The sequence below is a fragment of the Triplophysa rosa genome, linkage group LG9, assembly GCF_024868665.1.
Source record: "Triplophysa rosa linkage group LG9, Trosa_1v2, whole genome shotgun sequence".
NCBI lineage: Eukaryota > Metazoa > Chordata > Actinopteri > Cypriniformes > Nemacheilidae > Triplophysa > Triplophysa rosa.
The window spans coordinates 2,997,852-3,010,511 of record NC_079898.1 but is presented as its reverse complement, the minus strand read 5'-3'; positions in this window follow the sequence as shown (position 1 = coordinate 3,010,511).

Sequence of the window (12,660 nt, the reverse complement as noted above, 5' to 3'; positions counted from 1 at the left end):
TTCATATTTACATAGACATGCTAAAATGTCAAGGCCACACAAACTACATGTTACACATGACAGGATAACATTTGAAAGGGTTTGGGAAAATTTTGGGGCAGGATCTGCCACGTTTCTACCTTGCCTGCCTTCGTTTTTGCTTTGGGTTTGGGATAGGCAGGATGGTGGTTTGAAGTCTGGTCCCTCTTCTTATTTCTCATTGAACACAGGGGAACCCCTATGTGACAGCAGAATTCTCAAAACTGGTGTAGTAGTTAATGCTTTGGGCTTGAGATGGGCAGGTTGATGGTTAGAAGCTCTGGTCCCCTTCCTTTTTGACTCATTGAACAAGTGGGGACCCTATCTGACAGCAATGTTTTTAGTTGTCATAATACGTTTCCCTGCTTTAAAAGATTCAGTGATATGAACCTTAAACTCTAAGAACCTACTTGTGTTGGGTTTGAAAGTCAGCAGTGCAAGTTTGAGACAAGTAGGGACAATCTATCTCATGGAACACCGTTGGCACTTTATGTGACAGGAGAATTCTCAGCTGCGAGAGACAGTTCCCCTGCAATAGCTGGCAAATATTACCCTTGATGAGTTTCACTTTCCTGCGGAGTCTTACAGCAGTCCAACTGATTTAGTGGTTAGTGCTTTGGGTTTGACATTGGCAGGTTGGTGGTTTGAAGCCCCGTTCCTCTTTGACTTTGTTTCTCATTGAACGTAGGGGACCCTCCTCTGACAGCAACATTCTTAGTTGTCAAGGATGCACATATAGTGAAAAACATTTAGTTTGATCCATGCTCACAAGCAACACTGTAAATATGAATAAATGCTCGATGAGACAAACAGAGACATGCAAAAATGTCAAGGCCACACACATTACATGTTACACATGACGGGATAATATCTAAAGGGGGTTGGAGGTAATTTTGGGACAGGGTCTGTTTTTCCTGCCTGTCACGTTTCTACCCCGTTAAACTTATGCATGGATGCATATGTAGCCAGAAACAATAAGTTTGATCCCTGCTCACAAGCAACACTGTTTGTCTCATCGAGCATTTATTCATATTTACAGAGACATGCAAAACTGTCAAGGCCACACACTACATGTTACACATGACAGGATTATATTTAAAGCAGGTTGGAGGTAATTTTGGGACAGGATCTGTTTTTCATACCTGTCACGTTTCTACCCCCCTGTTAAACTTATTGCATGGATGCATATATTGCCAGAAACAATACGTTTGATGCATGCTCACAAGCAACACTGTATGCCTCATAAAGCAATCATACATATTTACACAGATATGCTAAAATTCCAAGCCCACGCACACTACATGTTACACATGACAGGATTATATTTAAAAGGTGTTTGGGTTCATTTTGGGCTGGATCTGCAACGATTCTACCTTGCCTGCCTTCACTTTGCTTCGGTTTGGGATAGGCAGGTTGGTGGTTTAAAGCCCGGTCCCCCTTCTTATTTCTCATTGAACACAGGGGAACCCCTATGTGACAGCAGTATTCTCAAAACGGGTGTAGTAGTTAGTGCTTTGGGCTTGATATGGGCAGGTTGATGGTTTGAAATCCCAGACCCCATCTTTTTTTTCCCTCGTTGAGCACAGGGGAACCTCACCTGACAGCATCGTTCTTAGTCGTCATAATACGTTATGCTGCTTTGAAAGATTCAATGAAATGAGCCTTAAACTCTAAGAACCTAGTTGTATTGGTTTTGAAAGTAAGTCAGCGGTGCAAGTGTGATACAAGCAGGGACTTTCTATCTCATGGAACACAGCTGGAACAGTATGTGACAGGACAATTCTCAGCTTTGGATACCGTTCCCCCTGCAAAGCTGGCATATTTTACCCTTGATTGGCTTCCCTTTCAAGGGGGTCCGTACAATAGGCCAACAGGTTTAGTGGCCTATTGTGCTTTGGGTTTGACATGGGTGGGTTGGGGGACGGAAGCCCCGGTCCCCTTTATTTTTTTCTCATTGAACACGGGAACCTCACTTGACAGCAACATTCTTATTTGTCACGGGTGCATATATTGTCAAAAACATTGACTTTGATGCCTGCACAAAAGCAACACTGATTGTCTCATCAAGCATTTATTTATATTTACAAAGACATGCTAAAATGTCAAGGCCACACACTACATGCTATACATGACAGGATAATATTTAAAGAGGGTTGGAGGTAATTTTGGGACAGGATCTGTTTTTCCTACCTGTCACGTTTCTACCCCCTGTAAACTTATTGCATGGATGCATATATAGCCGAGAAACAATATGTTTGATCCCATGCTCACATAGCAACACTGTTATGCCTCATAAAGCATATATACATATTTACGAGACATGCTAAAATTCAAGGCCACACACTACATGTACACATGACAGGATTATATTTAAAAGGTGTTTGGAAAAGTCATTTAGTGGGCAGGATCTGCAACGTTTCTACCTTGCCTGCCTTCACATTGCTTCGGTTTGGGATAGGCAGGTTGGTGGTTTAGAAGCCCTGTCCCCTTCTTACTTTCTCATTGAACACAGAGGACCCTATGTGACAGCAGTAATTCTCAAAACTGGTGTAGTGATTAGTGCTTTGGGATTGAGATTGGCAGGTATGGTGGTTTGAATCCACGGCCCCCATCTTTTTTCGCCCTCGTGTCACGGGGAACCTCTACCTGACAGCATCGATTCATAGTCGTCATAATACGTTTTCCTCTTTGAAAGATTCAATGAAATGAGCTTAAACTCTAAGAACCTACTTGTATTGGTTTTAAAAGTAGCAGCGGTGCAAGTGTGAGACAAGAGGACTTTCTATCTCATGGAACACAGCTGGAACAATATATGACAGGACAATTCTCAGCTTTGGATACCATTCCCCCTGCAAAGCTGGCATATTTTACCCTTGATTGGCTTCCCTTTCAAGGGGGTCCGTACAATAGGCCAGCTGGTGTAGTGGTCAGTGCTTTGGGTTTGACATGGGCAGGTTGGGGGACGGAAGCCCCGGTCCCTTTTCCTTTTTCCTCATTGAACACGGGAACCTCACTTGACAGCAACATTCTTATTTGTCACGGGTGCATATATTGTCAAAAACATTGACTTTGATGCCTGCACAAAAGCAACACTGATTGTCTCATCAAGCATTTATTATATTACAAGACATGCTAAAATGTCAAGGCCACACACTACATGCTATACATGACAGGATATATATTTAAAGCAGGTTGGAGGTAATTTTGGGACAGGATCTGTTTTTCATAACTGTCACGTTTCTACCCCCCTGTTAAACTGTATTGCATGGATGCATATATTGCCAGAAACAATTGTTTGATGCATGCTCACAAGCAACACTGTATGCCTCATAAAGCAATCATACATATTTACACAGACATGCTAAAATTCCAAGCCCACAGCAACTACATGTACACATGACAGGATAATATTTGAAAGGGTTTGGGAACAATTTAGGGGCAGGATCTGCCACGTTCTACCTTGCCTGCCTTCACTTGCTTTGGTTTGGGATAGGCAGGTTTGTGGGTTAAGCCCTGTCCCCCTTCTTATTTCTTCATTGAACACAGGGGAACCCCTGATGTACAGCAGTATTCTCAAAACGGGTGTAGTGATTAGTGCTTTGGGTTTGAGATAGGCAGGTTGGTGCTTTGAAATCCCGACCCCATCTTTTTTTCTCCCTCGTTGAGCACAGGGAGAACCTCACCTGACGCACCGTTCTTAGTCGTCATAATACGTTTTCCTGCTTTGAAAGATTCAATGAAATGAGCCTTAAACTCTAAGAACCTACTTGTATTGAGTTTTGAAAGTAAGTCAGCGGTGCAAGTGTGAGACAAGCAAGGACTTTCTATCTCATGGAACACAGCGGAACAAGTATAGTGACAGGACAATTCTCAGCTTTGGATACCATTCCCCCTGCAAAGCTGGCATATTTTACCCTTGATTGGCTTCCCTTTCAAGGGGGTCCGTACAATAGGCCAGACTAGGTGTAGGGTGCTATTGTGCTTTGGGTTTGACATGGGCAGGTTGGGGGACGGAAGCCCCGGTCCCCTTTCCTTTTTCTCTCTTTGAACACGGGAACCTCACTTGACAGCAACATTCTTATTTGTCACGGGTGCATATATTGTCAAAAACATTGACTTTGATGCCTGCACAAAAGCAACACTGATTGTCTCATCAAGCATTTATTTATATTTACAAAGACATGCTAAAATGTCAAGGCCACACACTACATGCTATACATGACAGGATAATATTTAAAGCAGGTTGGAGGTAATTTTGGGACAGGATCTGTTTTTCATACCTGTCACGTTTCTACCCCCCTGTTAAACTTATTGCATGGATGCATATATTGCCAGAAACAATAGTTTGATGCATGCTCACAAGCAACACTGTATGCCTCATAAAGCAATCATACATATTTACACAGATATGCTAAAATTCCAAGCCCACGCACACTACATGTTACACATGACAGGATTATATTTAAAAGGTGTTTGGGTTCATTTTGGGCTGGATCTGCAACGTTTCTACCTTGCCTGCCTTCACTTTGCTTCGGTTTGGGATAGGCAGGTTGGTGGTTTAAGCCCGGTCCCCCTTCTTATTTCTCATTGAACACAGGGGAACCTTGTGTGACAGCAGAATTCTCAAAACGGTGTAGTAGTATTAGTGCTTTGGGCTTGATATGGGCAGGTTGGTGTTTGAAATCCCGGACCCCATCTTTTTTTTCCCTCGTTGAGCACAGGGGAACCTCACCTGACGGCACACGTTCTTAGTCGTCATAATACGTTTTCCTGCTTTGAAAGATTCAATGAAATGAGCCTTAAACTCTAAGAACCTACTTGTATTGGTTTTGAAAGTAAGTCAGCGGTGCAAGTGTGAACAAGCAGGGACTTTCTATCTCATGGAACACAGCGGAACAGTATGTGACAGGTACAATTCTCAGCTTTGGATACTGTTCCCCCTGCAAAGCTGGCATATTTTACCCTTGATTGGCTTCCCTTTCAAGGGGGTCCGTACAATAGGCCAACAGGTGTAGAGGGCTATTGTGCTTTGGGTTTGACATGGGCAGGGTTGGGGGACGGAAGCCCCGGTCCCCTTTCTTTTTTTCTCTTTGAACACGGGAACCTCACTTGACAGCAACATTCTTAGTTGTCACGGGTGCATATATTGTCAAAAACATTGACTTTGATGCCTGCACACAAGCAACACTGATTGTCTCATCAAGCATTTATTTATATTTACAAAGACATGCTAAAATGTCAAGGCCACACACTACATGCTATACATGACAGGATAATATTTAAAGCAGGGTTGGAGGTAATTTTGGGACAGGATCTGTTTTTCTACCTGTCACGTTTCTACCCCCCTGTTAAACTTATTGCATGGATGCATATATGCCAGAAACAATACGTTTGATGCATGCTCACAAGCAACACTGTATGCCTCATAAAGCAATCATACATATTTACACAGATATGCTAAAATTCCAAGCCCACGCACACTACATGTTACACATGACAGGATTATATTTAAAAGGTGTTTGGGTTCATTTTGGGCTGGATCTGCAACGATTCTACCTTGCCTGCCTTCACTTTGCTTCGGTTTGGGATAGGCAGGTTGGTGGTTTAAAGCCCGGTCCCCCTTCTTATTTCTCATTGAACACAGGGGAACCCCTATGTGACAGCAGTATTCTCAAAACGGGTGTAGTAGTTAGTGCTTTGGGCTTGATATGGGCAGGTTGATGGTTTGAAATCCCAGACCCCATCTTTTTTTTCCCTCGTTGAGCACAGGGGAACCTCACCTGACAGCATCGTTCTTAGTCGTCATAATACGTTATCTGCTTTGAAAGATTCAATGAAATGAGCCCTTAAACTCTAAGAACCTAGTTGTATTGGTTTTGAAAGTAAGTCAGCGGTGCAAGTGTGAACAAGCAGGGACTTTCTATCTCATGGAACACAGCTGGAACAGTATGTGACAGGACAATTCTCAGCTTTGGATACCGTTCCCCCTGCAAAGCTGGCATATTTTACCCTTGATTGGCTTCCCTTTCAAGGGGGTCCGTACAATAGGCCAACAGGTTGTAGTGGCTATTGTGCTTTGGGTTTGACATGGGTGGGTTGGGGGACGGAAGCCCCGGTCCCCTTTTTTTTTTCTCATTGAACACGGGAACCTCACTTGACAGCAACATTCTTATTTGTCACGGGTGCATATATTGTCAAAAACATTGACTTTGATGCCTGCACAAAAGCAACACTGATTGTCTCATCAAGCATTTATTTATATTTACAAAGACATGCTAAAATGTCAAGGCCACACACTACATGCTATACATGACAGGATAATATTTAAAGCAGGTTGGAGGTAATTTTGGGACAGGATCTGTTTTTCTACCTGTCACGTTTCTACCCCTGTTAAACTTATTGCATGGATGCATATATTGCCAGAAACAATATGTTTGATGCATGCTCACAAGCAACACTGATTGCTCATAAGCATTATTCATATTTACAAGAATGCTAAAATTCCAAGCCACACAAACTACATGTTACACATGACAGGATAATATTTGAAAGGTTTGGGAAAATTTGGGGGCAGGATCTGCCACTTTTCTACCTTGCTTGCCTTCGCTTTGTCTTTGGGTGGGATAGGCAGGATTGGTGGTTTGAAGCCGGTCCCCCTTCTTATTTCTCATTGAACACAGGGGAACCTATGTGCAGCAGATTCTCAAAACATGGTGTAGTGATTAGTGCTTTGGGCTTGAGATGGCAGGTTGTGGTTTGAAGTCCCAGGCCCCATCTTTTTCTTTCTTTCTCGTTGAGCACAGGGGAACCTCACCTGACAGCATATTCTTAGTCGTCATAAATACGTTTTCCTGCTTTGAAAGATTAAATGAATATGAGCCTTAATCTCTAAGAACCTACTTGTATTGTTTTGAAAGTAATCAGCGGTGCAAGTGTGAGACAAGCAGGACTTTCTATCTCATGGAACACAGCTGGAACAATATATGACAGGACAATTCTCAGCTTTGGATACCATTCCCCCTGCAAAGCTGGCATATTTTACCCTTGATTGGCTTCCCTTTCAAGGGGGTCCGTACAATAGGCCAGCTGGTGTAGTGGTCAGTGCTTTGGGTTTGACATGGGCAGGTTGGGGGACGGAAGCCCCGGTCCCTTTTCCTTTTTCCTCATTGAACACGGGAACCTCACTTGACAGCAACATTCTTATTTGTCACGGTGTGCATATATTTGTCAAAAACAATTACTTTGATGCCTGCACAAAGCAACACTGATTGTCTCATCAAGCATTTATTTTATATTTACAAGAGACATGCTAAAATGTCAAGGCCACACACTACATGCTATACACTGACAGGATAATATTTAAAGCAGGTTGGAGGTAATTTTGGGACAGGATCTGTTCTTTTATACCGTCTGTTAAACGTATTGCATGGATGCATATATTGCCAGAAACAATTCGTTTGATGCATGCTCACAAGCAACACTGTATGCCTCATAAAGCAATCATACATATTTACACAGATATGCTAAAATTCCAAGCCCACGCACACTACATGTTACACATGACAGGATAATATTTGAAAGGGTTTGGAAAAATTTAGGGGCAGGATCTGCAACGTTTCTACCTTGCCTGCCTTCACATTGCTTCGGTTTGGGATAGGCAGGTTGGTGGTTTAAAGCCCTGTCCACCTTCTTACTTCTCATTGAACACAGGAGGACCCCTATGTGACAGCAGTATTCTCAAAACGGGTGTATGTTTAGTGTTTGGGCTTGATATGGGCAGGTTGGTGTTTGAAATCCCGGACCCCATCTTTTTTTTCCCTCGTTGAGCACAGGGGAACCTCACCTGACGGCACCGTTCTTAGTCGTCATAATACGTTTTCCTGCTTTGAAAGATTCAATGAAATGAGCCTTAAACTCTAAGAACCTACTTGTATTGGTTTTGAAAGTAAGTCAGCGGTGCAAGTGTGAGACAAGCAGGGACTTTCTATCTCATGGAACACAGCAGGAACAGTATGTGACAGGTCAATTCTCAGCTTTGGATACTGTTCCCCTGCAAAGCTGGCATATTTTACCCTTGATTGGCTTCCCTTTCAAGGGGGTCCGTACAATAGGCCAACAGGTGTAGAGGGCTATTGTGCTTTGGGTTTGACATGGGCAGGTTGGGGGACGGAAGCCCCGGTCCCCTTTCTTTTTTTCTCTTTGAACACGGGAACCTCACTTGACAGCAACATTCTTAGTTGTCACGGGTGCATATATTGTCAAAAACATTGACTTTGATGCCTGCACACAAGCAACACTGATTGTCTCATCAAGCATTTATTTATATTTACAAAGACATGCTAAAATGTCAAGGCCACACACTACATGCTATACATGACAGGATAATATTTAAAGCAGGTTGGAGGTAATTTTGGGACAGGATCTGTTTTTCATACCTGTCACGTTTCTACCCCCCTGTTAAACTTATTGCATGGATGCATATATTGCCAGAAACAATACGTTTGATGCATGCTCACAAGCAACACTGTATGCCTCATAAAGCAATCATACATATTTACACAGATATGCTAAAATTCCAAGCCCACGCACACTACATGTTACACATGACAGGATTATATTTAAAAGGTGTTTGGGTTCATTTTGGGCTGGATCTGCAACGATTCTACCTTGCCTGCCTTCACTTTGCTTCGGTTTGGGATAGGCAGGTTGGTGGTTTAAAGCCCGGTCCCCCTTCTTATTTCTCATTGAACACAGGGGAACCCCTATGTGACAGCAGTATTCTCAAAACGGGTGTAGTAGTTAGTGCTTTGGGCTTGATATGGGCAGGTTGATGGTTTGAAATCCCAGACCCCATCTTTTTTTTCCCTCGTTGAGCACAGGGGAACCTCACCTGACAGCATCGTTCTTAGTCGTCATAATACGTTATGCTGCTTTGAAAGATTCAATGAAATGAGCCTTAAACTCTAAGAACCTAGTTGTATTGGTTTTGAAAGTAAGTCAGCGGTGCAAGTGTGATACAAGCAGGGACTTTCTATCTCATGGAACACAGCTGGAACAGTATGTGACAGGACAATTCTCAGCTTTGGATACCGTTCCCCCTGCAAAGCTGGCATATTTTACCCTTGATTGGCTTCCCTTTCAAGGGGGTCCGTACAATAGGCCAACAGGTTTAGTGGCCTATTGTGCTTTGGGTTTGACATGGGTGGGTTGGGGGACGGAAGCCCCGGTCCCCTTTATTTTTTTCTCATTGAACACGGGAACCTCACTTGACAGCAACATTCTTATTTGTCACGGGTGCATATATTGTCAAAAACATTGACTTTGATGCCTGCACAAAAGCAACACTGATTGTCTCATCAAGCATTTATTTATATTTACAAAGACATGCTAAAATGTCAAGGCCACACACTACATGCTATACATGACAGGATAATATTTAAAGAGGGTTGGAGGTAATTTTGGGACAGGATCTGTTTTTCCTACCTGTCACGTTTCTACCCCGTAAACTTATTGCATGGATGCATATATTGCCAGAAACAATAGTTTGATGCATGCTCACAAGCAACACTGTATGCCTCATAAAGCAATCATACATATTTACACAGATATGCTAAAATTCCAAGCCCACGCACACTACATGTTACACATGACAGGATTATATTTAAAAGGTGTTTGGGTTCATTTTGGGCTGGATCTGCAACGTTTCTACCTTGCCTGCCTTCACTTTGCTTCGGTTTGGGATAGGCAGGTTGGTGGTTTGAAGCCCGGTCCCCCTTCTTATTTCTCATTGAACACAGGGAACCTTGTGTGACAGCAGAATTCTCAAAACTGGTGTAGTGATTAGTGCTTTGGGTTTGAGATAGGCAGGTTGGTGGTTTGAAATCCCGGCCCCCATCTTTTTTTCCCCTCGTTGAGCACAGGGGAACCTCACCTGACAGCATCTTCTAGTCGTCATAATACGTTTTCCTGCTTTGAAAGATTCAATGAAATGAGCTTAAACTCTAAGAACCTACTTGTATTGGTTTTAAAAAGTAAGTCAGCGGTGCAAGTGTGAGACAAGCAGGGACTTTCTATCTCATGGAACACAGCTGGAACATATTGACAGGACAATTCTCAGCTTTGGATACATTCCCCCTGCAAAGCTGGCATATTTTACCCTTGATTGGCTTCCCTTTCAAGGGGGTCCGTACAATAGGCCACTGGTGTAGTGGTTCAGTGCTTTGGGTTTGACATGGGCAGGTTGGGGGACGGAAGCCCCGGTCCCTTTTCTTTTTCCTCATTGAACACGGGAACCTCACTTGACAGCAACATTCTTATTTGTCACGGGTGCATATATTGTCAAAAACATTGACTTTGATGCCTGCACAAAAGCAACACTGATTGTCTCATCGAGCATTTATTCATATATACAGAGACATGCAAAATGTCAAGGCCACACACTACATGTTACACATGACAGGATATATTTAAAGCAGGTTGGAGGTAATTTTGGGACAGGATCTGTTTTTCATACTGTCACGTTTCTACCCCCCTGTTAAACTATTGCATGGATGCATATATTGCCAGAAACAATCGTTTGATGCATGCTCACAAGCAACACTGTATGCCTCATAAAGCAATCATACATATTTACACAGATATGCTAAAATTCCAAGCCCACGCACACTACATGTTACACATGACAGGATAATATTTAAAGGGTTTGGAAAAGATTTGGGGCAGGATCTGCAACGTTTCTACCTTGCCTGCCTTCACATTGCTTCGGTTTGGGATAGGCAGGTTGGTGGTTTAAAGCCCTGTCCACCTTCTTACTTCTCATTGAACACAGGAGGACCCCTATGTGACAGCAGTATTCTCAAAACGGGTGTAGTGTTAGTGCTTTGGGCATGACATGGCAGTAGGTGGTTTGAAGTCCCGGCCCCATCTTTTTTTTCTCGTTGAGCACAGGGGAACCTCATCTGACAGCATCCGTTCTTAGTCATCATTAATACGTTTTCCTGCTTTGAAAGATTCAATGAAATGAGCCTTAAACTCTTAAGAACCTACTTGTATTGGTTTTGAAAGTCAGCGGTGCACAGTGTGAGACAAGCAGGACTTTCTATCTCATGGAACACAGCTAGGAACAATATTGACAGGACAATTCTCAGCTTTGGATACCTTTCCCCCTGCAAGCTGGCATATTTTACACCCTTGATTGGTTCCCTTTCAAGGGGGTCCGTACAATAGGCACTGGTGTAGTGGTCAGTGCTTTGGGTTTGACATGGGCAGTTGGGGGACGGAAGCCCCGTCCCTTTTCTTTTTTCTCATTGAACACGGGAACTCACTTGACAGCAACATTCTTAGTTGTCATGATGCACATATAGTTGAAAAACAATAGTTTGATCCCTGCTCACATGCAACACGTTTGTCTCATCAGCATTTATTCATATATACCAGAGACATGCAAAACTGTCAAGGCGCACACAACTACATGTTACACATGACAGGATATATATTTAAAGAGGTTGGAGGTAATTTTGGGACTAGGATCTGTTTTTCATACTGTCACGTTTCTACCCGTTAAACGTATTGCATGGATTGCATTATTGCCAGAAACAATGTTTGATGCTGCTCAAATGCAACACTGTATGTCATAAAGCAATATACATAGTTACCAGATATGCAAAATTCCAAGCCCACGCACACTACATGTACACATGACAGGATAATATTTGAAAGGGTTTGGAAATTTAGGGGCAGGATCTGCAACGTTTCTACCTTGCCTGCCTTCACTTGCTTCGGTTTGGGATAGGCAGGTTGGTGGTTTAAAGCCCTGTCCACCTTCTTACTTCTCATTGAACACAGGAGGACCCCTATGTGACAGCAGTATTCTCAAAACGGGCTGTAGTGATTAGTGCTTTGGGCTTGAATAGGCAGGTTGGTGTTTGAATCCCGACCCCATCTTTTTTTTCCTCGTTGAGCACAGGGGAACCTCACCTGACGGCAGTTCTTAGTCGTCATAATACGTTTTCCTGCTTTGAAAGATTCAATGAAATGAGCCTTAAACTCTAAGAACCTACTTGTATTGGTTTTGAAAGTAGCAGCGGTGCAAGTGTGAGACAAGCAGGGACTTTCTATCTCATGGAACACAGCGGAACAGTATGTGACAGGTCAATTCTCAGCTTTGGATACGTTCCCCTGCAAAGCTGGCATATTTTACCCTTGATTGGTTCCCTTTCAGGGGTCCGTACAATGGCCACGGTGTAGGGCAGTGCTTTGGGTTTGACATGGGCAGGTTGGGGGACGGAAGCCCCGGTCCCCTTTTTTTTTCTCATTGAACACGGGAACCTCACTTACAGCAACATTCTTAGTTGTCACGGTGCACATATAGTCAAAAACATTGACTTTGATGCCTGCACACAAGCAACACTGATTGTCTCATCAAGCATTTATTCATATTTACAGAGACATGCTAAAATGTCAAGGCCACACAACTACATGTACACATGACAGGATAATATTTAAAGGGGGTTGGAGGTAATTTTGGGACAGGATCTGTTTTTCCTACCTGTCACGTTTCTACCCCTGTTAAACTTATGCATGGATGCATATATAGCCAGAAACAATAAGTTTGATGCATGCTCACAAGCAACACTGTATGTC